This window comes from Adiantum capillus-veneris, chromosome 23 (genome assembly GCF_014529385.1).
Source record: "Adiantum capillus-veneris isolate H3 chromosome 23, ASM1452938v2, whole genome shotgun sequence".
Classification (NCBI taxonomy): Eukaryota; Viridiplantae; Streptophyta; class Polypodiopsida; order Polypodiales; family Pteridaceae; genus Adiantum; species Adiantum capillus-veneris.
The window spans coordinates 123,885,524-123,913,009 of record NC_140953.1 but is presented as its reverse complement, the minus strand read 5'-3'; the positions used below and the strand labels follow the sequence as shown (position 1 = coordinate 123,913,009).

Genomic DNA, 27,486 nt, shown 5'->3' with positions numbered 1-27,486 from the left:
TAAACATATTTTCATTGTGCATCGTGTGAAGATCGTTTGTCGTCCAATCGAAAACGAATCGGCGATGCCTGCAGCGAACTGGGAGGTTTCAAGATCGAATCTGGCTGTGTTTTCCGCTGAAAAGCGCTGATGAGAAGCAGCTCTCGTCCGAGGGGAAGGCTGCCCGTCGTAGGTCCCGGAAGTCGCTCCTCTCTTCAACGAATGATTTGCTGCCAGCTCGGCGATTCGCCCCTCTTCCCGGCAGTCTGAACCTCGATCGTTAAACCCGAGAGAGAGAGAGAGAGAGAGAGAGAGAGAGAGAGAGATGATCAATCACAAGTAACGCGAAGCTTTTGAGGTTTCATGGCTAGAAGAGTGTGCCCATGTGGCATATGCGAAAATGTCAACCGCCCATCTGCATGTGCTGCGTGCATCAATTCAAGGTTGCGACCTCTGCAAATTTGTGCTTTTTCCAGGTTGTATTTTATTGTGCTAACATGAGTCTGATCCTTGTTCCAGGCTGCTAGAAAGATACAAGCTCGTAAAAAGATTTGCGAGACGTCGTGATGTCTCGCATATCCAAGTTGAGGCACGCCTGAAGGCTAAGGTGTGATTCAAGCTCCGTAATTTCTTTTTTGATTTCAGAAAGAGGCCAGAAATATGTATCATGTCATTCCAGGCACCAAGGCTCCGAGTTGAGGGCTAGGTGTCCTAGGGCTTCTTGTACAAGAAAATGGAGACTTCAGGTTTAAGTTCAAGGAAATAATTGATAAAGGAGAAGTTTCAAAGTGAAAGTGATATACGTGTATCACTTTAAAAATGACATGAATGATAATAGACCAATTGCCACAGCTAAAATTTGATAGGTATAAACGATTTAATGTGTGTGAGGATACTACTACTAGAATCCATCCTCATATGCACTCTAAATATCGAGAGAGTATGGCTCGAATCCTCTGTTGTAGTCTCTGTCGATGCTGTGTAGCCCCTTTCCTCAATCGTGGCTGTCTGGATCTCCGTAGCTCCAGTGCTTGGTCGATGAGAGTGCCGGTAGTGGCCGAATGAGTGTGGGCCGAGCTCTACAATGATGATTGCTCCTCTGGTTGTCCCCAGTAAAGTGTCTCTATATCTGTGTAACTCAAGTAGATATAGCCCAAGACAAGACATCTCTGATCCTCATAACTCATGACCCTAGAGAAAGGACCGAAACCGTCTCTAAATAAGCAATGGAAACGGCCCCGTATCTCATAGTACACTGTGCAATGACATGTAATGTAGCTCTGTCTCTGGCTCTAACTGGCATAAGCGGCATATCCTGCTGTCTGCTGGTATCCCTCTAAATCTACCAGTCTCAATCTCAAGCTGATGTGAGGATGTGCGTATTTGACCAATGGCACACCGCAAAATATGAGATAGATGTGTGTCGATGTAGCTGGGTCGAATCACAAACCCATCTCTTGTGAGGTGGAGAAGATGCGCTCTATAGAAAGCCATCTTCGTGCCCAACTCCTGTGGCGGCTCTATCTATGTCCTCTTGGTATCCAGGTGAAACGAACAAAGTGAGTGGATCTCCTGGCTACACGGACCGCCTACAGACACGCGTCGGACGAACCACCCGACCACAGCCACCATCCGGCAGCTCCCCCGTGCTGGGGCCAACGTCCGAGGACGTACGTGTGCACCTGTAAGACCGAGCATTCCATACCACCCGGCCTCACCTCCTCGAGGTGACCTCGTGCACTCCTAGCCTCGCGGGCTAACCACTGGCTCTTTGCCAGTGGGGGTCGATAACTGCAAATGAGGCCTTGGCCTCCCTTTTATAATAATGGCCGGCCACATTGGCCGGGTTCACACTGCGTCCGCCTGGACACTGGACGCCCATCCCGACGGCATCTGGGCTTGATCCCCTCTCCCATGAGCGGGACATAACATACTTCCCCTTTAAGAACCATTGATGTCCTCATCAATGAAGTGGGGATACTGAGCTTTCAAAGCTCTAACTGGTTCCCAAGTAGCAAACCTTCAGATGGACCCTTCCATTTAATTAAGTACTCGTCATAAGCCTTTTGGCGCGAATGACGGGTATAATGATCTAAAACTGCCTCTGGTTCTCGAGGAATATACTTAGTTTGCATATCTTGCCATACATTTCCTCGATAGGCACAACAACGTCGGCTTCGCCTAACATCCAAAGGAAGATTCAGTTTATAGGCAACTTGGCCAATTTTCTTTGTGATCAAGAACGGACCACAATATCTAGCTGGAAGCTTATAATGCTTTCCTGTTTGCGTAGTCTTGGAATCCTTGGGTATCTTCAGATAGACCCATTGTCCCATATCTAGAGTCCTTGGAGATCTCTTTTGATTAGGTAGTGACTAGATCATGAGCCGTTCTTATACTATCCTTAGCCAATTCGAGCATTTCTTGCATGTCATACAAGAAATCACGAGCTTGGCGTTCCTTGACTTTCTCTAAGCTATTAGCAATTGGGGATTTAGGCTTAAATCCATACATCAGCATGAACGGGCTAAATCTAGTAGTAGAATGCTTGCTACTAATATAGGCAAACTCTAACTGTGGAAGATACCTTTCCCAATCAGACTGCATGTGAGAGACATAGGCTCTTAACATGTCCTGTAACCATAGTTACCCGGAACGCGGAACGGGAACGGCGATGGGATCCCCGCGGAACGAGGGAATGGCTAGGGGTTCGGAACGGGAATGGCGCGGAACGGGAGGTATAAAAAATACCCAAATAGTGCATTTTTTAGCTCCTTGTGTTTAAATACAAGGAGTACTAGAGTGCTTTGACTCTAATACTCACAAAAAACTCGTTTTGAAGACCATTCAATCTTGGTATGACTAGATGATGTGAGAGAGAGAGAGAGAGAGAGAGGGAGAGACTTGAGAGAGTGAGAGGGAGAGGGAGAGATTTGAGAGAGTGGGAGGGAGAGGAAGAGAGCTTGAAGGCTTAAAGCCTTGAGCCTTGAGCCTTGAGAGAGTGAGTCTTGAGAGGGAGAGATCTTGAGAGTGTGAGAGGGAGAGAGCTTGAGCCTTGAGGATTAGCTTGTGGAGAGAAAGGGGGAGGGGGGTGCATTTTATGAGTCCTTGAGGCCTTGCACACTTCAAAAAGAAGCCCAAACATTTACTTCAATTTTTTCAATTTTTGCCAAATTTGTTTGTAGCCGTTGGCCGTTCCAGGGGCATTCCGGAACGTTCTAGGGGCGTTCGGAACGTTCCGTAACGGCCATTCCTGTTTGCACTGGCCACCCGGAACGTCAAACGTTTCGGGACGTTTCGGAACATTCGGGAAGGAAACTGTCCCCCCGGAACGCCGGAACGGGGGCTAGGGGGCGTTCCCTGGTAACTATGCCTGTAACGTCTGATTTATCCTCTCAGTTTGTCCGTCGGACTCAGGATGGTCAGAAGACGACATACTCAACTTCGTCTGAAGATGAGCAAATACATCTCGCCAAAATCGGCCAGTGAACTTAGTATCTCGATCACTGACGATATTTTCTGGCAGATCATACAGCTTATAAAGCTGATTGACGAATAAAACCGCCAACTCATGGCTTTTTACAGTCGACTTCGTTGGTATAAACTTCGCGATTTTTGTGAGTCTATCGATGTCACAAGGCGGGCACCACATGCCAATAGAAAAGAACAGACTGAACAGACTTTTAGCACTTCAATAACAATTGAACTGAAAGAGAGAGACGACACGCGACACTGAGTGGCGGAATTCCACCCCAGAGAGTATTGGCCCCAAACCTTGGCGCCCCTTTCGGTATTTCTTTATATTGCATCATCAAAGTACAAGCCGGTACTCCAAACTCTACACCTTCTCCAGGAAGCATGCCATAGAATGAGCCCTAGCCTCATGTTTAAAGGCCCTTGGCCTAAAAAGCAGTTACAGTAAAAAGCTTTTAAAACTCAAAAGCTTCTGGTCCAAAAGCAAAGCCAAAAGCTGCCATCGTAAATCACGGAAATTCGTACAGCCTGCCACATCATCAGCCCGTGCAAAACGCGGAAATCTGCCCTTAGGGTTAGGGTTAGGGTTTTTGCAATTTTAGGGTTTCTGGCAACAGAATTAGGGTTTGCAAGTTTTAGGGTTAGGGTTTCCAAAATCAGGGTTTCAGCAGTCAGTGTTTCTGGCAAAAATTAGGGTTTGTAGGTTTTAGGGTTAGGGTTTCCAAAATTAGGGTTTCAACAGTTAGGGTTTTTGGCAAAAATTAGGGTTAGGGTTTCTGCTCTCGGGCAACCATGTCATCACTTTGTGACACTTCTTCTGTTACTTGTTCTTCTTAGGGTTTAGGTCCCTCGGCCGGTAGCTCCGTTCTTCAGTAGGTCGACACGTTAGCAGTTGTTACATCTCCCCTTCTTGAAAGAGAGTAATCGTCCTCGATTACAGCATATCTGCAAAACAACTCAAATTAGCTCAAAAATTTCCGAGGGACATTCTGAGGGACAATCAGTTTGCTCTTTTGATCAAGGAGTTAGCTTCTCCTTTCGTCCAGATCGGAACTCTTGATATTCCGGCGTAGTAAAATTAGCCATCACACCCAGACCGTACTGATCTTCCACGGGTGTCTTGATGCACTAAAATTACATACCTAGGCAATCTCATCCAATTAGGAATATTCAGTAGTTGGCACCTCACAATGCAACACAAATGCTTACATATGCATGTTACAAGACATAGAAACATAAAGCCGCCGATGAACACTCCTCCCGCATAACCTAACAAGGTCCGGGCCGGGAGATAACAACGACTCCCTCATCACTCCTCCCGCATAACCTAAAAAGGTCCGGGCCGGGAGATATAGAGGCCTTTTACAACCAGTTACCAAACGCCTCCCCAGACCGCAGCCTGCGTCGTTTGGAGGTACTGAGAGTAACGAGTGCTCAGACTTCTTAATACTCCTCCCGCATAACCATCCAGGTCCGGGCCGGGAGTCACAACAACAATTATTTTACAAGCATACAACCGAACGCTCCCCAGGCATCGGCCTGCGTCGTTCGGAGGGTTTCAAACATACAACGAAACGCTCCCCATGCATCGGCGTACGTCGTTCCGAGGTTCAAACAATACCAAAACAATATTTCTCACTTCTCCATCCGGGAGTAAAATCACCAATTATTGAAACAAGTATCAAACCAGAGTCAAACAATTCAAATCGGCACCAAAACAAGTTCAAAACAGATATCATCCATTTCAAACAAATTCCAAACAGGATCACCAAACAAGATCAAACAGAACTCAAACTTAAAAAGCAATCTCGACATCAGTCGAGCTCAAAAAGTCGACTGACTTTCCATCCTGAAACCTGCACCAAAAATTAGGGTTAGGTTCCTGCCATGAGGTCGAAGTCAAGCACAGCATGGTCCATCAGCTCTTGGACAGACAGTGTTTTCATTGGCGGCTATGGTAGTCCCAAGATAGCAATCACACTGGATCTCCAAGGTCATCTACTTGTTAAGAGACATCTACTGAAAGATGTCGAGAAATTTCAAGTTATAATTTGCTACGGTTTCCATGGTAAGCATTTCAGGATACCTCACTCTGCTAGAAGTTGCACTCCGAAGGAAGATGTCAGAAACCATTTAACTTCGGGCAAAAATTTTCTTGAAAGCTTGCTAAGTACTTGGAGTATGCTGCTTGGTAGCTGTAGACATCAATATCTGCATGGCACCGCTTTTGAGAAAAAAAAACAGTGACTTGAAACAAATGTGGATCCTTCTCTTGCAAGTGATCTTAATTGGCTTATGCCCTGTAAGACACTGCAGTGAAGACGGGAGCGCGCCCGATGCGCGATGAAGTAAGGGTGGGAGTCTCGGGTTGGAGAGCGAAGATACCTCGATTAAAGTTCCAACAGCTCTGTCTGCTCTTTTGTAGGACCGGTATGCTTTCAGAAAAGCACACGACTGATGCTTTGATACCACCGTCACAAGGCGGGCACCACGTGCCAATAGAAAAGAACAGACTGAACAGACTTTTAGCACTTCAATAACAATTGAACTGAAAGAGAGAGACGACACGCGACACTGAGTGGCGGAATTCCACCCCAGAGAGTATTGGCCCCAAACCTTGGTGCCCCTTTCGGTATTTCTTTATATTGCATCATCAAAGTACAAGCTGGTACTCCAGACTCTGCACCTTCTCTAGGAGCATGCCAGAGAATGAGCCCTAGCCTCATATTTAAAGGCCCTTGGCCTAAAAAGCAGTTACAATAAAACGCTTTTAAAACTCAAAAGCTTCTGGTCCAAAAGCAAAGCCAAAAGCTGCCATCGTAAATCACGAAAATCCATACAGCTTGCCACATCATCAGCCAGCGCAAAACGCGGAAATCTGCCCTTAGGGTTAGGGTTAGGGTTTCTGGCAACATAATTAGGGTTTGCAGGTTTTAGGGTTAGGGTTTCTAGAATTAGGGTTTAAGCAGTTAGGGTTTCTCGCAAAAAGTAGGGCTTGTAGGTTTTAGGGTTAGGGTTTTCAAAATTAGGGTTTCAGCAGTTAGGGTTTTTGGTAGAAATTAGGATTAGGGTTTCTGCTCTCAGGCAACCACGTCATCACTTTGTGACACTTCTTCTATTACTTGTTCTTCTTAGGGTTTAGGCCCCTCGGCCGGTAGCTCCGTTCTTCAGTAGGTCGACACGTCAGCAGTTTGTTACAATCGACCACAACCCAAATAGCGTCATTGCCCCGACTAGTATTTGGCAAACCAACGATAAAGTCGATGGAAATACTTTGCCACTTGGCATTTGGGATTTCCAATGGATGTAGCAGGCAAGCTTTCTTAAGACGCTCTGCCTTATTGACTTGACACTGGCGCATCTCTTCACATAGCTCTCTATGTAAGAGCGTATCCTTGGCCAATAGAAATATCGCTTGACCAAAGCCAAAGTTCTCTGGATACCTGGGTGATCAGCGATAGGAACATCGTGGCATTCGCACAAAATCCTTTGTCGAACCTCATCGATTTCCGGCACGCAGACATTTTCATTGATGAACAAGAGTCCACCTTTAATGGAATATTGTCGCTATCTCGTCTCTCTAGCACGACTCACTTGGGTCTCCGGATCACCCAAGCCTATACGCGAGTCATACCCCGCTTCAACCTCGTTCCATATCTTGCCAAAATGGCTATCGAAACGACATGGCCCTCGGAGAGAGAGATAGAAATCTGTCGAGATTTCAGCCATAGACAAGGCGTTAACCTTAGGAATCTTGCTAAGCGCATCGGCAACTCGATTGTTGGATCCTTTTCTATAATGGATCTCAAAGTCGAACTCTTGCATAAGCTCAACCCATCTAGCCTTCCGGCCTCTGAGATCACCCTGATCGTAGATATAGCGCAAGGAGTGATGATCTGTCCATGCAACAAACGTAGAGCCATACAAGTAGTGCCGCCATTTCCTCAGGGCGTGGACTATGGCGTAAAGCTCCTTCTCATACGTTGAATAACTCATTTCAGCGTTAGAAAGTTTCTTACTTTCAAACGCAACAGGACGTCCATCTTGGGATAATGCCACACCAATAGCATAATCACTAGCATCAATTTCAACCACAAACGGTTTGCTAGGATCCACAATGTGCAATATTGGCATAGTAGTCACCAAGTGCTTTAGTGTCCGAAAGCTCTCGTCGAGACGCTCATTCTAGACAACAGGGGGGTTACCTTTACGATGAGGACCCAAAGTCTTCGGCCCTTTCACCCCTCCTTTTAAAAGTTGCGTAAGTGGAGCAGCAACTTTTAGAGTAATCCTTGATAAACTTGGAAAAGAATCCAGTAAATGTAATAGACTTGGACACTCCAAGTCAAGAATCAACCGCGATAGCACCAAATAACCACTTCAAAACAAGTCTCAGATCACAATAGATGTACACTGGTTTGGTGGAGTTCCGTGCCTAGAGATATTGGTCCCAAAGATTGGCGCCCCTTTCGGTATTTCTTTTTATATTAATCAAATCAAAGTACAAGAGAGTGGCTAGGGTTTCACTCTCAGACTCTGCGTCCAGATGCTCTGAGAAGTGAGGCCCTCACCACTAATTTAAAGGTTACAAGGGATGCCCAAAAGCAGAGCCCCAAAAGCTTTTAAAAATAAAAAGCATCAGTTCTCTCTCTCTTAGAGAGTCTCTTTAAAAAAAAAAAAAAAAGCAAGTTCTCTCTCTTTCTCATGGCATGGAGAAAAAGCAAGATTCGCGTCCCTCATCATTAAAAAAAAAAAAAGTTCGGGGATTGGATTTCCCGTAGAAGAGAAATCGGCCGTGCTCTGATACCATTGTAACAGACTTGGACACTCCAAGTCAAGAATCAACCGCGACAGCACAAAATAACCACTTCAAAACAAGTCACAGATCACAATAGATGTACACTGGCTCGGCGGAGTTCCGTGCCTAGAGATATTGGCCCCAAAGACTGGCGCCCCTTTCGGTATTTCTTTTTATATTAATCAAATCAAAGTACAAGAGAGTGGCTAGGGTTTCACTCTCAGACTCTGCGTCCAGATGCTCTGAGAAGTGAGGCCCTCACCACTAATTTAAAGGTTACAAGGGATGCCCAAAAGCAGAGCCCCAAAAGCTTTTAAAAATAAAAAGCATTAGTTCTCTCTCTCTCTTAGAGAGTCTCTTTTTTTTTTAAAAAAAAAAGCAAGTTCTCTCTCTTTCTCATGGCATGGAGAAAAAGCAAGATTCGCGTCGCTCATCATTTTTTTTTGTTTAAAAAAAAAAAAAAAGCCTCTGCGATTTTCGAAAATTAGGGTTTTTGGCAGAAATTAGGGTTTGCAGGAATTTTAGGGTTTCTGCTGTCCGCCACGTCTTCACTTTGTGATAGTAAAGCCTAAAAAGGACTTTACTTGGCGCACATTCTTCAGAATGGGCCAATTTTTATCCAACTTTTCAGGGTCAATGCGAATTCCATCGCGAGTAATGATGTGACCCAAGTACGAAAGCTCTTTCCTAAAGAATTCACACTTAGAAGCCTTAGCATAAAGCTTCTCAGTTCTCAGTACTTCGAGAACAACGCGTATATGCGCTAGGTGCTCAGACAAACTTCGGCTGTAGATCAAGATATCATCGAGAAATACAACAATGAAGCTGCCTAAAAATGGTCTCAGCAGATCATTCATCATTTGTTGAAACGTAGCTGGAGCATCGGTCAAACCAAAAGGCAAGACAAAAAACTTGTAGTGACCATAACGCGTATGGAAGCCTGTCTTGGGAACATCTTCCAGTTTGATCCGTATCTGATGATAGCTTGATCGCAGGTCTATCTTTGTAAAATAAACGCTCCATGGAGCCGATCTATCAGATCGTCCATTCGTGGGAGTGGATACTTGTTCTTAACAGTGAGCTTATTCAACCCTTTGTAATCCACGCAGAAGCGCATAGTGTTATCCTTCTTTCGAGAAAGTAACACTGGCGCTCCCCACGGGGATTTACTTGGCCGAACAAAACCCCTGTCGCGATAATCTTTCAGCTGCCACTGAATCTCGTCCTCCTCAGTTTTACTAAACCAGTAGGGTTGCTTTGAGAAGGGCTTATTAACAGCCACCAACTCAATGCCATGATCTACTCCTCTCGAAGGTGGCAAGCCAGGAGGTAGATCATCAGGAAAAACATCCTTGAAATCAGTCATGATTTCTCGGATAAGGTTGGATTCGTTAGAATCCCCAAGTTCAACAGAAGAACATTAAACATTTTTACGAAATTCAGTGATAGAAGTACCAAGCACTAATGAATCAAACCAAGCTGATGGTACACATTGATAAAAGTCAACATCAGAAGACTTTGTATCTTTATACATTTCCAAAGCAGTAACAATTGGTATTGCAAAACCATTATTTACAGAAATCTGATTACAAAGCGACACAGATACATGAGGCATGTTCTGCTTAACAAAAACAAGAGAGTGATGTATATAGTCTATATACAATGAGTCTTGTTTATCATAAAACCATGGAATTACATCTGCTCTGTCCAGGCGCATGATGTGGAAATCCAGGTTCTTTTTGTAATCAGCTAGCTCGAGTGACAAATCCGGAACCATCCGATTCCATACATCCGTATCCTCGCTATGAGCCATCTTTACGCGATACTCATGGTCACTGTCCCGCTTCTGCAGGCTCAATTTCTGCACCAATTTTGCATCCACAAAATTGTGTGAGCTTCCATTATCAAGGAGTTCAGTCACGTCGTGACCATTGATCTTCTCGGGGAAACGGAGAAGATTGTGCTTATCAAACACTTTGGTGCTAAACATATAGTTAGTGCATGAACTGTGCGCTAAATGATGGATTTCAAATTGAAATGAGCTTACCAAATATTTGGATGTTAATTGCTGGAAAGGTTGTCGGTGGATGGGTGGGTACAATATTACTTTCTTCTCTTATCTTGTAGAGCATTGTGGCCTTAGCCACAACATCTTCGACATCTGTCGTAGGTTTACCTCTGAGTAATGCCCAACGGTACTCCTCATGTAGGCCGAGGATATACATGTGGATAGCATGTTCGGAGTCCAAATTACTAAGGCAGAGGCCTTCCTTGAAGGCGGTAGTATATTGGTCGAATGACATTGTTTTCATCGACAGGCTCTGAAGCCTAGCATATGCCTTCAACGGATCTCTTTTTCTTTTGGCGAAGTGATCAAAGAACTTCGCACAGAAATCAACCCACGTCGCGGGTTTTTCTGAGTACCGAGGAAGCATCTCCATCCTTTGTGCATCTGATGCTATATGGAAATCAACATAAATTGTCCATTGGCGAAGCCAATAATTTATTGCAACCTCTGTACACATTCTCCTCGGCAGAGAATTGAGTGATTCGTCCAACCTGTGGACGCGCATTATCGGCAATTTGCATCGGCAATTGTCGACTTTCAAATCTGTTCACGGAAAACATCACAGTCGTCGACTAAGCTGTCTTTTCGGGAGCAAAATATGAGTATCAAAAGGCTATATAAAGCCCCTCGAGATGACAAATATTAATGTTGGTATTCCATGAGAATGCCACGCAAAAACAGAAAATAATTTCTTACCTGGAGTGCCTTCGTCTGGTAAATCAAAACTGGAGGACTGCATTGCGGGAAACTCAGAGAAACATCAAAATTCGATTGAATTCGGATTTTTCGCGTCAGGAAAAGATGAAATTCTACACTCGACCGAGTCAACGGGAGCATACAGAGGCCTGCAGGTGACGACAAGGGTGCGGGAGCGCGAACAGATGAGAGAGAGCAGGCTCGGGAGAGAAGCAGGAGAGTCCAAAATCTCAATTCTCTGCCAACTTACAAGTCTCTGTAAGTGAGTTTTAATAAAGCACACATTTCAGACCTTACTTAAAAAAAACCCCAAGTGACCAGGCCACTTAAAATAAAAGGGCCGCTTATTAAACTTCCCAGCACATAGTGTTAAAAAAAACTCCAACGCAAAGCTGCCAGCGATGAAAGAAATTGAACGCATGCAACGAGTGGGCAGCAGATGACACATAGAGGAGGGAGAGAAAAATCTTGGCGTGTGCCCGCTTGTGTAAACCACACAAGAAAAGCCACGCTGGCTCTCTCTCTCTTCTTGCTCAACCACTCCCTCTCCTCTTCTGCAGCACAAAGATTCAAGAGCTCTCTATCTCTCTTCTATTGTTCCCTGCACATCCAAATAAGCACACGGAGAGAGGTATCTCTCTCTCTCTCTCTCTCTCTCTCTCTCTGTGTAACTTACTCAGAAGAGGAGTACAGAGAAAGATTAGAACTTTTATTCGCTGAATTTAGTCTAAAGTCAGCAAATGAATAAATAAATCACTGATTTTCATTAAAAATCAGCAAAAGCAATAAAAATACGCCAATTTCAGCACTTCCGCTTGCCAAATTGCTGAATTTTGTCAAAAATCAGCGAGAAGCACATTAAATTTCACCTGCAAACATGCTCATGAGAAGAAAATGATCAGTTAAACAGTTAGTTCATCAAAAATTGCATGAAATGGTAATTATTCGACTCTAACGAGCCCGTAGGTGTGCAAACAATCCTTTCCGTAGCCAAGCCAGTTCTGATACCATGAAACGAACAGAGTGAGTGGATCTCTTGGCTACACGGACTGCCTAAAGACACACGTCGAACGAACCACCCGACCATAGCCACCATTCGTAGCTCCCCCGTGCTGGGGCTAGTGTCCAAAGACGTAGGCGTGCACCTGTAAGACCGAGCGTCCCATACCACCTAGCCTCACCTCCTCGAGGTGACCTCGTGCACTCCTAGCCTGGCGGGCTAACCACTGGCTCTCTGCCAGTGGGGGTCGATAACTGCAAATGAGGCCTTGGCCTCCCTTTTATAATAATGGCCGGCCACACACTGGATGCCCATCCCGACGGCATCTAGGCTGGATCCCCTCTCCCATCAGCGGGACATAACACCAGCTGGATCAGGTCCTGGCGAATGAGTCTAGTAATCTCCACCCGTGTAAGAGACATCGAGGGTGCCTGAAGAGAGTACTGGAAAGGGGGCAGCCTATCCATGGTGAAACCATGCATCTAAAACCATGATGTCATCTGTGCATACCAGCATGAAGTGTCCCCTTGAAGAGCTAACTGTGTGGAAGACTCGAGGGCCAATCTAGCATATCTGTCTCTAGTAGTATCCCACAAGCTGTGCACAAAGGAGACTGATCTGGTAAGCGGCTCAATCTCCATAGGAGGGGCAGCTAGCTCTGCTCGAATGATAGCGTGGGGTACGGAGGCCTTGGCTTTGATCAGTCGAGAGATCATAGATACCAAGGGCCTCTCCATACGTCTCCAACTATCCCGGCCTACAGAAGGTCCCCATGTCTGCACCCATACAACATAGCTGAGGCTACTAAGGTATCAAAGAGCCATAACTTTGTCCGAGGTTCGTGGAACTGAACTTGCGAACACATCCTCTCCAAGCCTCCTAAGGCCGCAAAAGCTTTAGTCAGTCTAGTCTCTGTTGCTCTCCCCAAAGAAAACCTCGGCACCAGTGAAGACAACCCCAAGGTAAGTGTATGCATGTGTATATTCTACAATCTCTTGACCATATGTGAAAGTTGGTGCTGATCTCCTGATCCACTGTGGTGTGGTGTTAAACACCATAACCTTGGTTTTACCAAGGTTTACAAACAATTTACTATCCTCTGCAAATTTGTGTAATGCATCTGACTGTCGCTGCATACCCTCTGGTGAGTCAGAGATCAACACAATATCATCAGCATATAACAACAATGGGATCCACGTCCCTGCCAGCTGGGCACCTCTTTCACCCTCTCTGTCAATGTAATCAGACACCTCATCAACATACATACCAAATAGAGTAGGAGACAGGGGCAGCCTTGTTTCACCCCAATGGTGGAGTGAACTAAATCAGATATCCCCTCCGAAGTGTGTATATGTCCTATCACTGATCTGTATAGAGCCATAATCCCCCAAATCAACACTATGGACACCCCCATCTCCTGCAGTCTGCGCATCAATCGAGCTCCCGGTACCATGTCAAATGCTTTGCGGAAATCCACAAAGCTACAATAAATCCGTCTCCCATTGACCTGCCCTCCTCAATGATGGCTCTGAGTGTCAGAATATGATCAAGAGTGGAGAAACCCCTCCTAAAACCAGCCTGGCCCTTTGCTCGTACACCCTCACCCTCTACCCAATTACTCAATTGTTGCTCAAGAATGGATGCATACAACCTTGCCATGTGTGCCCAACCATAATAGTGCGGTAATTCCCAAGCTCTGTAGAATCACCTGCTCTGAAGATAGGCACAATAGTAGACAATCTCCAAGTCTCTGGTAACCCCTCACACATGGCATGATTGAACAACATTGCAAGAACCTCTACCAACATATCTCTAGCATGTGTAAAGTGCTCTGCTACTAGACCATCATGATCATATGCCCTGCTGGTCCTCATCCTGTCAATTGCTCTCTTTACCATTTCAGTGGTAAAGAAGGTGCTGGTAGGTGGGCATGGCTCTGTAGGATCTGGAAGGGGGTCCTGTCCAGGAACCGTATATAACGACGAGGCATACTGGCCCCACACATCAGGAGAAGTAATCACTAGGGAAGGGGAGTGCTCATGGAAGAATCGCCATGCCTCTCCTGAGTCTCTACTCAAGAACAACATCTGGGCGAAGTAAGCTCGTTTCTTCCGTCGCACAAGGCATCGGGAAGCAATCCGAGATTGTCTCATCTTAAGCAAAGTTCAACATTCACTTTGGCTGCACCTTACAACCATAGCCACCACCTGACAGCTCCCGCGTGCTGGGGCCAGCGTGTGAGGACGTAGGCGTACACCTGTAAGACCGAGCGTCCCATACCACCCGGCCTCACCTTCTCGAGGTGACCTCGCGCACTCCTAGCTTCACATGCTAACCACTGGCACTCTGCCAGTGGGGGTCGATAACTACAAATGAGGCCTTGGCCTCCCTTTTATGATAATGGTCGGCCACACTGGCCGGATTCACACTACGTCCGTCCGGACACTGGACGTCTATCCCGACGGCGCCTAGGCTAGATCCCCTCTCTTATGAGCGGGACATAACATACTTCCTCCCTTAAGAACCATTGATGTCCTCATCAATGAAGTGGAGATACTGTGCTTTCAAAGCTCTAACTGATTCCCAAGTAGCAAACCTTTCAGATTGACCCTTCCATTTAATTAAGTACTCGTCATAAGCCTTTTGGCGCAAATGACGGGTACGATGATCTAAAAATTTCTCTAATTCTTGAGGAATATACTCAATTTGCATATCTTTTCCTCGATAGGCACAACAATGTTGGCTTCGCTAATTTTTCTTTCAGGCAGCTGACATGAAACACCTAATGTACACTGACATCCGAAGGAAGAGCCAATTTATAGGCAACTTGGCCAATTTTCTTTGTGACCAAGAATGGACCACAATATCTAGCCGAAAGCTTATAATGCTTTTCCGTTCGTATTGTCTTGGAATCCTTGGGTATCTTCAGATAGACCCATTGTCCCACATCTAGAGTCCTTGGAGATCTCTTTTGGTTAGTATAAGTAGTGACTCGATCATGAGCCGTTCTTATACTATCCTTAGCCAATTCGAGCATTTCTTGCATGTCATACAAGAAATCATGAGCTTGGCGTTCCTTGACTTTCTCTAAGCCAATAGCAATCGGGGATTTAGGCTCGAATCAATACACCAGTAGCAAAATGCTTGCTACTATTGTAAGCAAACTCTAATTGTTGAAGATACCTTTCCCAATCAGACTGCCGGTGAGAGACATAGGCTCTCAACATGTCCTCGCATGCTTGATTCATCCTCTCAGTTTGTCCATCGGACTCAGGATGGTCAGAAGATGACATACTCAACTTCGTCTAAAGATGAACAAACACATCTCGCCAAAATCGGCCAGTGAACTTAGTATCTCGATCATTGACGATATCCTCTAGTAGACCATACAGCTTAGAAAGCTGATCGACAAATAAAACTGCCAACTCATGGCCTTCTACCGTCGATTTCGTTGGAATAAATTCGCCATTTTTTTAAGTCTATCGACCACAACCCAAACGGCTTCATTGCCCCGACTAGTATTTGGCAAACCAATGATGAAGTCCATGGAAATACTTTGCCACTTGGCATCTGGGATTTCCAATGGATGTAGCAGGCCAGCTTTCTTAAGGCGCTCTGCCTTATTGAAGTGACACTGAGCGCATCTCTTCACATAGCTCTCTATGTAAGAGCACATCCTTGGCCAATAGAAATATCTCTTGACCAAAGCCAAAGTTCTTTGGATGCCTGGGTGCCTAGCGCTAGGATTATCGTGGCATTCGAACAAAATCCTTTGTTGAACCTCATTGATTTTCGGCACGCAGACTTTTCCATTTCTGAACAATAGTCCACCTCTAATGGAATATTGTTGCTATCTCATCTCTCCAGCACGATTCACTTGGGTCTCCGGACCACCCAAGCTTGTACACGAGTCATGCCCCGCTTCAACCTCGTTCCATATCTTGCTAAAATAGCCATCGGAACGTCATAGCCCTCACAGAGAGAGAGAGAGAAATTTGTCGAGATTTCAATTGTAGACAAGGCATTAACCTCAAGAATCCTGATGATTGCATCGACAACTTGATTGCTGGATCATTTCCTGTAACGGATCTCAAAGTCAAACTCTTGCATAAGTTCAACCGATCTAGCCTTCCGGCCTCTGAGATCACCCTGATCACAGACATAGCGCAAAGAGTGATGGTCTGTCCATGCAACAGACGTAGAGCCATACAAGTAGTGCCGCCATTTCCTCAAGGCGTGGACTACAGCGTAAAGATCCTTCTCATACGTTGGATTACGCATCTCAGCGTCAGAAAGTTTCTTACTTTCAAACGCAACAGGACGTCCATCTTGGTATAACGCCGCACCAATGACATAATCACTAGCATCCGTTTCAACCACAAACGGTTTGCTAGGATCCACAATGTGCAATATTGGCGCAGTAGTCACCAAGTGCTTTAGTGTCCGAAAGCTCTCGTTGAGACGCTCATTCCTGACCATAGGGGGTTTACCTTTACGGTGAGGACCCAAAGTCTTCGCTCCTTTCACTCCTCCTTTTAAAAGTTGCGTAAGCGGAGCAGCAACTTTGGAGTAGTCCTTGATAAATTTGCGAAAGAATCTTGTAAAGCCTAAAAAGGATTTGGCGCACATTCTTAGCCAATTTCGCACTTTATATAACTTTTCAAGCTCGACGCGAATTCCATCGCGAGTAATGACGTGACTCAAATACAGAAGCTCTTTCTCGAAGAATTTACACTTGGAAGCCTTAGCATAAAGCTTCTCAGTTTTTAGTACCTCGAGAACAGCGCGTATATGCGCTAAATGCTCAGACAAACTTCGACTGTAGATCAAGATGTCATCAAGAAATACAACAACGAAGTTGCCTAAAAACGGTCTCAGTAAATCATTCATCATCTGCTGAAACGTAGCTGGAGGATTGGTCATACCAAAAGGCAAGACCAAAACTCATAGTGAACATAACGCGTATGGAAACCTGTCTTAGAAACATCTTCCAGTTTGATCCGTATCTGATGATAGCCTGATCGTAGGCGTATCTTCGTAAAATACAACGCTCCATCGAGCCGATCTATCAGATCGTCCATGTGTGGTAGCGGATACTTATTCTTGACAGTAAGCTTATCCAACCCCTTGTAATCCATGCAGAAGCGTATAGTGTTATCCTTCTTTCGAGAAAGTAACACTGACGCTTCCCACGGGGATTTAGTTGGCCGAACAAAACCCCTGTCGAAATAATCTTTCAGCTGTCTGTGAATCTCGTCTTGCTCGGTTTTACTAAACTGATAGGGTTGCTTTGAGAAGGGTCGACTACTAGCCACCAACTCAAGACCGTGATCTACTCCTCTCGAAGGCGGCAAGCTAGGAGGTAGATCATCAGGAAAAACATCCTTGAAATCAGTCATGATTTCTCAGATAAGGTTGGATTCATTGGAATCCCCAAGTTCAACAGAAGAACATGAAACATTTTTACGAAATTCAGTGACAGAAGTACCAAGCACTAATGAATCAAACCAAGCAGACGGTACACATTGATGTTGACAGAGGGTACACATTGATAAAAGTCAACATCAGAAGACTTTGTATCTTTATACATTTCCAAAGCAGTAATAACTGGTATTGCAAAATCATTATTTATAGAAATCTAATTACAAAGCGACACAGATACATGAGGCATGTCTTGATTAACAAAAACAAGAGAGTGATGTACATAATTTGTATACAATGAGTCTTGTTTATCATAAAACCATGGAATTCCTAAAATAACATCTGCTCGATCTAGGCGCATGATGTGGAAATCTAGGTTCTCTTTGTAATCAGCTAGCTCGAGCGACAAATATGGAACCATCTGACATTCGTATCCTCGTCACGAGCCATCTTCACGTGATACTCATGGTCACTGTCCCTTGTTTGTAGGCTCAGTTTTTGCATCAATTTTGCATCCCCAAAATTGTGTAAGCTTCTATTATCAAGGAGTACAGTCACATCGTGAGCGTTGATCTTCCCGGGGAAACAGAGAAGATCGTGCTCATCAAACACTTAGTGCATGAATTGTGCGTTAAATGATGGATTTCAACTTGAATGACATGAGAGTTACCTGAGATCTTGTGAATTTGAACCGAAGGACGACCTTGCGGTTTCTTTGTCTTCTTCTTGGGCAATCCTTGATTTGGTGACCTGTCTGGCCACATCCGAAGCAAGCCCCCTTCTTCATTGCATCAGCAACTGAAGCATTTTTGGCTTTCTTCCTCCTGAGAAGGTCTCAACGGTGATTTGGACTTTTGCTGGAATCGGGGTCGCTTCCTCGAAGCGCCCTCACTGGATTGATGGTCTGAACTTCTTTTCTTCTCATAATTCTCTCCATTTATCAAATGGAATGTCCTGGCCTTTGCCACTGTATCCTCGACATCAGTCGGGGATTTGTCCTTGGTTAAGGCCCAACAGTAATCTTCATGTAATCCCAACAGGTACATCTGCACAGCGTGCGTAGAATCCACCTTACAGAAGGTGAGTGCTTCTTTGGAAGCCGTTGTGTACTTACCAAAAGATAGAGCTTTCATCGAAAGATTCTGCAGTTTGGCGTAAGCTTTCAGAGGATCCATTTTGGCGAAATCCTTCTTGAATTTCACACAAAAGTCAGCCCACGTCGTAGGCTTCTCTGTCATGTCGCGCCACCATGTAAGCCTCTTACTGCACAGATAAAGAGGAATCGTTTGAATTCTTCATTTCATCATGCTCTCCATGGAGATCGAAATATGTGGTCCACTGGTGAAGCCAGTTATTTATGGCCAATTGCGTACATTCTTTCTCTTCTCGTGAGAAATTTGTGGTTTTGTACGGAATCGTAGCGGTTGGACCACCCTGTGAATGCCCAAAAGCAGCAACATGCGTCCGCAGTTGCTGGAGATGGGTTTCGCCCTCGAAAATACGCGCAGTCGTCGACTGAGCCGTATTTTCCAGAGCAAGAAGTTGGGCGTTAAACCCTTGCATGGCCCCTTCGAGAGAGGTCAAGCGAATGTTCGTCTGAACGTTCACGTTTTCCAGAGTGGTAATACGCTGGTCGAAGCTCTGGAAAGTGCTTGTAATCCATGTGTATTGAGCATGTGTGAACGGAATTTGAATGCTACTTGGCGCATCATCACGCTGCGCATCCGAGCTGGAGAAATTCATGGCGAAATCCGTGAAAAACTAGAAGTTTCATGCAAAACTGGACCCTTTTTTGCACTTTTCGATCGCGAAAAGTTATAGTGTGAAGAGCTCTACGCGTTGGCATGAGCGTTGGCAGGAGCACGGGAGTGCAAGCGGGTGATAGAGAGGAGCGATGGGAGAGAAGCAGAGGGCTGAAAACTGAGTTTTTCTGCAAAAACTCACTCTTTGTAAGTGGTTCCATACCATACTTAAAAAAAACCCCAAAGTGTCCTGGCCTTTATTAAGATAAAGGGTAGCGCAAGAGAATTGGAAGGCTGAGAGAGCCTACGATTGACGCGTGGAGAGAGAATCGAAGCGGGAGGAACAGCTTGAGAGACCACAGGTATGTATGATCTCACGCTTGCTCCGCAGCAAGAAGACAGTGCCACATGACATTATTAGAGCCGAGCTCGCCACACCACCTATGGTTGTAGAGGCACTATTCCAGACAGTTTGCTTCATCCAGAGGATGAGAGAGCTACCTCTTGACAGACTTACTCGTAGAGCATTTGAGGCAGCTATACAGCTATCAGAGAATGGGCATGAGAGAGCATGGTACTCACAGGTCAGAGCATGGTTTGAGGGACACGGTCTTGACATGGAGAGCCTACCACCATTCCAGTACGACCCCCACTCACCATATGTTCACCTCTCTCGCAGTGAGAGGAACTTGGTATTGAGATAGGATCTGTGGCAGCTATACACTAGGAGAGTCTGGGAGGCACCTGGCTTGGGGACGAGGATGTCAGATTACAGAGACCAGTTTCTCACCATATTGTCTGGGGGGTTCATACAGAGACCACGCTACATGGACACATATATGCCACATAGCTCACGGGTGGCGATTGGTCAGCTGAGAGTGGCTTCACACAGGTTAGAGATTGAGATCGGGAGACATACTGGTGTTCCCAGGGAGGAGCGAATCTGCAGAGCTTGCACAGAGGAGGTGGAGAGTGAGGAGCACTTTGTATGTAGATGCAGAGCATACACTGAGATCAGAGGCAGGTATGAGGCCTTATTCAGAGGACAGCCCACTCTCCGAGAGATCATGGAATCTCGAGATCAGAGACAGCTCGGACGTTTCTTACTAGAGATACAGAGCCATCGGGACACACTACTACAGCCACACACAGCTACACAGACAGAGGGGAGACAGTCGCAGCTCACAGACTTCTTTCAGAGGATTTCCGCCCCTCCCTCACCAGACACTCAGAGGGGAGTGACACTCCCACAGGCGGAGGTGAACCGAGCTAGACGACGACCACGAGTCACAGGCTACAGGGGCGCGAGCTCCCACCACCGACAGATCGAGGAGATCCGAGCCCGGGAGCGCCGTGCCACTGAGGAGCGAGTGGCTCAGATGAGGGCCGACCCGACAGCTTTCATCCGGGTAGCCTTGGCACCAGACCCGCCCATGTACCACATCTTACATCCCCCCATTAGTACAGGATGGAGCTAGATAGCTTGATGCATTCTCATGATTGTACTACCTTGAGCATATAGACATGCATATACCCCTAGAGATAGAGCTCCATCCCTCCTCAGATACTCCACTACCTACATTCAGTTCAGTTTTGTATCAGTTTTGTTTCATTTGTCTTTCCGATAGACGGATGACATACACACCATGTACATTTGATTTGTCTCATAGGCCGATTTCGGCCTGACATAGACGTTAAAAATCTTTCTTTCTTTCTTTCTTTCTTTCTCTCTCCACTCCACACTGGAGGCAGCAGAGACGGAAAGAAGCAAATACTCCTTATTTCTCTCTTCCTCTTAGAGATTTACGAAAGCAGATGCTCTGTCTTTCTTTTCTATATAAACTCTGATTTTAATACAAAAAATCAGTAAAAGCGCCAGCAGAGTAGAAAATCTGATTTCTGTTTGAAACTCTGTAAATTTAATAAAAAGCTTGAAATTTTCAGCACTTCCACCTGCCAAATCGCTGATTTTTGTCAAAAATCAGCAAAAGAGTGCCAATTTCACCTGCAAAAATGCAAACGAGAAGAAAAAACAAGCAATTTCAGCGATTAATTACTAAAAATTACGGTTCCCGACTTGAACCCATCTGTAGGTGTAACGAGAAGAAAAAACAAGCAATTTCAGCGATTAATTACTAAAAATTACGGTTCCCGACTTGAACCCATCTGTAGGTGTACACACGGTCCATTTCGTAGCCAAGCCGGCTCTGATACCATGAAACGAACGCGCGGAGTGGATCTCCTGGCCACACGGACCGCCTACACATTCGTCGGACGAAGTACCCGACCATAGCCACCATCCGGCAGCTCCCCCGTGCTGGGGCCCAGCGTCCGAGGACGTAGCCGTGCACCTCGAAGACCGAGCGTCCCATACCACCCGGCCTCACCTCCTCGAGTGACCTCGCGCACTCCTAGCCTCATAGGCTAACCACTGGCACTCTGCCAGTGGAGGTCGGTAACGACAAATGAGGCCTTGGTCTCCCTTTTATAATAATTGCTGGCCACACTGGCCGGATTCACACTACGTCCGCCCGGACACTCATCCTGACAGTGCCTAGGCTAGATCCCCTCTCCTATGAGCGGGACATAACAAGTTGCCTCACTGGGAGGCACGATTACCATTTGGCCAGCCACAATTTTGTTTGATCATGCTCTTGTCTCATTGCTTTTGCAGTTCCAGACATCGTCAGGGCCTCGCAGGTTTGCTTGGTTTCTCCCTAGCCAGGACCCTCATGTCCTTAGTACCCAAGTACCAGCTGTACCAAAGTACCCCGCAATACCTCTCAGCATCTTCCGTAGTACCCTTCAGTTTCTCAACAGTACCAAGCATCTGCATCAAGTACCCATTAGCATCTCAGATCTTAGCATTTAGCATCATTGTATCAACATTGATGCAAGTAATAAAGCAAGTATTGGCTCTGGCAACAAAGCAATCGGGCCCTTGAGGGTGGCTGGAATTCGACATGTAGAGTCGTATCTCTCTCTCTCTCTCTCTCTCATTCAGTTAGTTCGGTTCTTTCAAGTGAAGTAAAGTGACCTTGTGTTTGTGTGGAGTACTAGATCGGAGCCTAATATTTAAACACTTCCGCTGCACCTGACAGTTTTTCACAGTTTCTTAGATTCATGGGTCGTGACTTGTGGGGTATTAGGATTTGGGTTTCATTCAGGTTAGTTCAGTTCTTTCAAGTGAAGTAAGTTTGTGTGGAGTACTAGATCGGAGCTAAATCCTTAAACACTTTCACAGTTTTCTCAGATTTATGGGTCGTGACTCGTGGGGTATTAGGATTTGGGTCGGGCTTTTTATTTGACCCCTTATATAGGGAGAGGGGGCTGATTTTGAGATCTTGTAGCACTCATGTAGAGCCTCATACTCTCGAGTTTGCGAAGCTGTGCCCCGTAGGGTTGTCCACACTCTCTCCATCTTCTCTCTCTACAGTTCTTTTCCTCTCTCTCTCTCTCTCTCTTGGGGCCAAAAATACAGTATACAGAAGAGACAATTGGAGATGCTCAATGGCCTATCACCCAGAGGATGTGCAAAACAAAGATAACAATGTGAGGCTACGCATGCAAAATGAACCACTGGGAAGGTGCATAATGCCATGTGATGTGACCATGGTCGAGGTTGAAAAGAATTGAAGATCTCGCCCATGTCTGAAGAAATATCTTCACCTCTCCGCTGCCCTGAAGGAGCCTTCTGAAGTATCCCACCGGTTGCGAAGAATATGTATCAGCTTTATCCAAATAGCTGTCACAGTGGTGGATGTAGGAGAAGACTGAGAGCCCAGAATGTGAGCAAAACGGGCCTTCCACATGGTCCAGAGAGAGATGCTGAAGATCTTAGCAAAAAGTCTATCCTGCTGGTAGAGGTCCAACTAATGACTTGTATATGGAATGCTCGGTCTATATCCCAGTGAAGTAAGCATGAAGACCAAATCTGTCTGCGAGTCCTGAAAAAAGGGGTGTGACCCTGGAAATTGGGCAATTGCCCCCCACATCACAAACCCATCATGCATGCCCACTCTAATCAAGAAACAACAAACTACACTGGCTGTCTCTCAGTTTCAGTTTTTCAGTTCTTTGTACTTTCTGTACTCAGACATCGTATCAGATTCACCGATTGTAACTTTTTGGTCTCATAGGTCACTTTGGCCTCTTGAAGACGTTAATATAACATTTCATTTCATTTTATTTCATTTCTCTCTCTCTCTCTCTCTCTCTCTCTCTCTCTCTCTCTCTCTCTCTCTCCAGGATTTGTGAAGTGGGGTGCACTTCTGCTGGATGCCTCTAGGGTATGGAAGGCATGCCCTCTATGGGGCAGATGCCTTGGATGCAGTGTTCCCTGAAAATATAGTGAATGTGAGGAGGCTTCTTTGTTCCAATGTTTTTTGAAATATTTTGCACAACTCAAAATTAAACTTGTTGTTTGACTACTAACTACAAATTACCTATATCAGCATGAAGCTGATCAACAGCATCATTGGAGCCTCATCCATAATGATCGCATCTCTAAACTGAAGGAGAAATTGAGAGATTGTGAGAATGAACTTAAAAAAGGTATGGTTTCAGAGGCCGTTTTGTGCGCTTTTCAGGATAAAGACTGGGGCTTAGCAGTTTGATTTGCTTTAAGCTTTGGCTCTGCTACTCAGGTAAAGAAGAGCTAAGCAAGAAACAGCAGGTTTTAGATGCACAATCACATAATCTTGCTATAGCATCAGCACAGGTTTGAAGTCTTTTTCACTAGTTTATTAGTTTTTGACTGCAAAGCTCTCTCCTGGCACTGACCATTTTTCTGAAACTGCAGTTGGCCAAGAAGCAGGTGGAGCAGCTGGGACAACATCAATCAGATGTTGCTCGTACCCATAGTTTGCAATTAGTTATGTCTGCAAAGCTATTGTTGCTGTTGTAATATGACCTTTGGCTCACTTCTTGACTCTTGAAAGATTTCTTTTCGCAGGCAAACATAAACACGGAGCTCCAGCAAAGGAGAAGATCATTCTTCCGTCAACTTTGCAAAATTTTTCCACTCAAAGTCATGGTAATTCCTTTTGTTACTTACAAAGAGTCAGTATTCGGTTGTTTGATTTATCTGTCTGTGTTGATTCTTTGCATTCATTTTGCATAGTCCTCTTCCAGTGTGGGAGGCAACTTGAGCACCACACAGCTATGGACAATTTGTGGGGCTCGACTACCAATACGGGATGATCCTTAGTCAGTCACTAAAGAAGACCTGGGATCGTCGCTAGGGTAATTTTGATGCGTGTTTACTTAACAAATGGCATAACTTTTAACAGTTTGTTGGACTTCACATTCTGTTCATGTTAATTAGTATTGCACTTGGTGCTGAACTGCAGTGTTTTCCTGTTCATAATAATAGCCTTGGGTGGAAAAATGATTATTTGTCAAAAAATTTCCTTTTGCAGATACATGCTCCAGCTTGTACACCTTGCAGCCCACTATCTTTGTGCTCCTCTTCTACACGAAGGGCGTTTCAGAGTATGTTCAATTATGTTCTCTTTATTAGGAGTCCTATCTGGCATCCAAATTTAATGAATATCATATAACTGAGGATCTAAAGATAGTTAATTTTTCTAAGCCTGATGAATTTTGTTTGATTGTCCCTTTCCACTTCATGCGTGCAAGGCATTATGGCATACACACACTGCGCTCTTATTTCTCTTGGCTGCACAAGCAAGCTCTCCTTGCAAGCTATGGAGTAACTACCTTTTGCTTGGCCAGTGGTGCTGTGATCAACTGGCACAACTTCTTTGGTTTTTTGGTAGGAGTTGAGTAGTGCCAATGGGGTGTGCATGGGACCAACCGTGTAGATACTTCGGTTTTCATGTGGGTATTGATGTATCACCAGCAGCAGTTTGAGTCGGTTTTAATAGTCCATTTGGAGGAAGCTTTGCCATTGGTCCTCTTATGCATTTGCCACCGGTAGGCAGAGTTTTGACGTTCAGTCAGGTTCTTTTAGCAACAGCCTGATTTACTGCCTCCTGTTGGACTTTGCAGTGACGAGTTGTCACGAATACGGCGTTTAGTGCGAACTTACTTAGTGGTTGTTCTCATGGGTCTAGAGATACTTGCCGTGAAGCTCACTAGTGTACCATTATTATGTCCCGAGAGGAGGGTGGACTGTGCATTATCTCTGTAGAGATCCGGAATAGTGTGTTGCTTTCAAGGCTCATCGTCCAAGGTTTGTTTCCCGGGACGAAGCCTTGGAACCGTTTTACATGTACCATACATTATGCTGCCTTGGAACCGTTTTACATGTACCATACATTATGCTGCACAATTCTGGAATTTGGCTCTTTAGGTATCACAGGCCCTTGACGGCATGGTCAATGACGTTTGTGAGATTTCGGAATGGCTGTTGCCAGTTATTGTAGGTTTACCTGCAAGCTGTGTGGCATAAAATGACCTGACATACTTACGGTTTTTGAATGCGAGCTATTTGTACGTTTGGCATGTCTGACATCATTTTCGGGTCGCTGTTAGCAACAAAGTTCTATTTGTATTTCTTGCTGGCACACGCTGTGGCCTTTGCTGCTGTTTTGCTCTATGATTCAATCAAACTGTTATTGCTGGAAGAGTCGGTCTAAATCCTGTTTGTTTCCTTCTCATGTCAGGGTTCATTTTCAAGCAATTGGCAGCGATCCTCATATTGGGATGCCAGCTGCTCAAAGAGGCAAGTTTGGTGATTTTTGAGTGTGCATCTTACTCATGTTGGATTTGTGAGGTGGAGAAAGTCAAGTAATTTTCCTGTTTTTTTAAATAAAATTCTGTTTTTGTATGTCATCAACAGTGGAGAATACCCTTTGGTTATTATGGCAAATGGCAGTAGTTCATCAAATGAACATACTTTTTCTGATAAAGGAACCAGTATCATGGGGTTTTCAACTATTGAAAGCATTGGAGAAGATAGGCCTGGAGATAGCTATGATAACAGCCCAAGATATGGAAGTAGCTCTGTGCAAAATCTAGAGTTGCATACTGCAGTTCAGAAAGGGATCAAGCTTTTGAAGAGGAGTGTTGTGTGCGTAACATCTTATGGATTCAATGAGCTCTTACCGGCGTCACCATCTAATATGACCAAGTTTCAAGCATTTGCTGAACTAATGAACCTTCTGTCTTCGAAAGATGTCAAGCTAAGGTACGCTCTTACATGTCAAGTTTTGAAGATCCGGTCTTTGGATTTGTTGTGTAATGTTTCTCTGTGAAGGTCTTCACATAACCATCCACTTGTTTTAGAAATCTACAAAATGCAGTTTTGTCTCAGGAGTAAGTTTTGCACTGTTGTCTCATGACCTTCTTGTTCATGATTTTGCAGTCAAGAGTTCAGTAATGGCACAAATGTTTTGGGCATTTCTTCTGTTAATATGATTGTAAACAAAAAAGCAAAGAAGAAACAAGCTTATGATTGTCTGCTGATTGTACATATCTGTCGTTTCTCCCCTTTCTCTATGACAATCCTATTACTGTTATGAAACGACTTCATTTAGCAATGTTATTGTAGATGTTTTGATCTTTGAATGACCCCTATTGTAGTAAATTTCTGTCGCTTTCCCCCTTTTATTCATGACAATCCTATTACTGTTATGAATGGCTTCATTTAGCAATGTTTTTGTAACTGTTTCGATCTTTGTATGAACCCTATCATACTCAGATATTTCTGACCTTATGAAGGGATGCATGTCACTAGCCAAGCTTTGCATCTTACGCAATGCGGGTCGGCTAAGTTAATTATGTTATGGCAGAAGTTCGCAACACCATATTAGCAGTCTTGCTGATAGTGCTCTATCAACGGTGAGCATGATGGACATTCGAAGAGAGGGCAAGGACCGCAGAGTATACCCTTCACTGTCTAGTATCTTTCCTTTTATTAGAGAAGTATATGGAATCACTTACTCTTTTCTCTTGACATTCAGGAATTTAAGGTTGTCATTGGAGGGAGCTCAAACATCAACAGCAGCTTTTATTGCATTGGAAGGGACCTTGATCATACAGAAGGTAAAGTTATGGAGAGTGTTCTTGATGAGTGGGATATGGTTGAGCACATCACACTCCCGCCTCCTCCATCCCACTCAGAAGATGTGGAGCATTGGACACGAGCTATGTTTGTTGATGCTAAAAAATAAAGAGTAGCTTGGCTGTGTATAAAGATGTCCAATTTTGCGATTTTGGGGGCTCAAAGTAAAGCTGATTGTGTATTGGCTTGTGGCCTGCTTGTATTTTTTGTAAATTAATGAGATTGATGTATACGGATTTTTCTCATGTTAAAAGATCTCAGCATTTAAGATGATAAAAA

At 44.9% G+C, this 27,486-nt stretch overlaps 1 pseudogene across 1 annotated transcript; it reads left to right on the top strand.

The window, feature by feature from the left end:
* Positions 1 to 27,486, top strand: LOC147428484 (uncharacterized; annotated as a pseudogene). The gene is made up of 12 exons (XR_015186052.1): positions 1 to 422; positions 499 to 586; positions 23,633 to 23,732; positions 23,825 to 23,898; positions 23,980 to 24,051; positions 24,133 to 24,213; positions 24,301 to 24,422; positions 24,599 to 24,671; positions 25,808 to 25,866; positions 25,984 to 26,331; positions 26,936 to 27,026; positions 27,107 to 27,486. The product of XR_015186052.1 is annotated as an uncharacterized LOC147428484 (transcript).